Raw genomic sequence first — 1,226 nt, 5'->3', positions numbered from 1 at the left:
GGGCGCGGGGTGGGGGGACCCCCCAGATCCCCAATGCGGGGCTGGCGGTGACCGTGGGGCTGCCTGTGGGGCAGGAGCTGAGCGATGTCCCCCTGTACTACACCCTGGACGGGCTGAGCAGCACCATCCGCAGCAACACCCCGTCCCTGCTGCAGCTCAGGTAGGGACCCCAAACCCCTTCAGGGAAACCCAAATCCTTTCAGAGACCCTAAGTCCTCTCTGGGAACCCACCCCCTGCAGGGAACCCCAAATCTCCCAAGGCTGAGACCTCCCCAAACCCCCTCATGCCCCCCTCAAGCCCCCTCTAGCCCCATCCTGTCCCCCCAAACCCCCTGGCGATTTTGGGGTCCCCGCTGTCCCACAGGTCAGCCCTGCTGCACGCGGGGTTCCGGGTCTCGCTGTCCCACGCCTGCCGCAACGCTGTCAAGACGGACGCGCCGCCAGCCGTGCTCTGGGACATCATGCGCTGCTGGGTGAGAAGGGGGCTCGGGGACCCCCCTTTCCCACCCCTCTTTTCCCACTTTTCCTCACTTTTCCCCACTTTTCCCAGGCCAAGCTCCACCCAGTGAAGCGCGAGCGGCTCCAGGACTCCAGCCCGGCTGCCCGGATCCTCGCAGTGGAGCCCATGTAGGACCCCCGACCTCCCCAAATCCCCCTGATACCCCCCAGGCCCCCCTGATCGCCCCTTTTGCCCCTCCCAGGCTCCAGGCTTCCTTCGCCCTCCACGAGGACGCCAACCCCGGCTCCCGCAAGCGCGGCCTGAAGCGATTCCCCGAGAACCCCGAGGCCTTTTGGGGTCCCAAGGCCAGGGCCAAGGCAGGGTGAGCTCTGGGGGGCTGCTTTGGGGGTTCAGGTGCCCCCCACACTTCCCAAGGGGGACATTCCCCCCTTTTTTGTGCTCGGAGTGGGGAAAAACCCCCCCAAGACCCCACAACCACCTCAAACTCCCTCAGGACCCCCAAAATTCCCCCCCAAACCTCCCTAAAATAGGAGAAGGGATAAATCCCTTGCTCTGGTTCTTTCTGGGGGGAGATGCCCCTGTCCCTCTCCCCTTTCCAGGGGTCCCCAGCTCATTCCCGGCCTTCCCAGGGGGGACCTCTCCCCGTCCCTGCAGGAGAAGCGGGAGCGGCTCCAGAACAAGCGGAGGCAGCGCCCGGACGGGGCTGGGCTGAAACAATTCCCCTGCAAACGCTTCAAGGAGGTGGGAAGGGGCCCCAAAATATTGG

Source organism: Corvus brachyrhynchos, unplaced genomic scaffold, assembly GCF_000691975.1.
Source record: "Corvus brachyrhynchos isolate BGI_N302 unplaced genomic scaffold, ASM69197v1 scaffold1881, whole genome shotgun sequence".
Lineage (NCBI taxonomy): Eukaryota > Metazoa > Chordata > Aves > Passeriformes > Corvidae > Corvus > Corvus brachyrhynchos.
The sequence above is the reverse complement of the archived record's forward strand: the minus strand, read 5'-3'. Positions refer to the sequence as shown.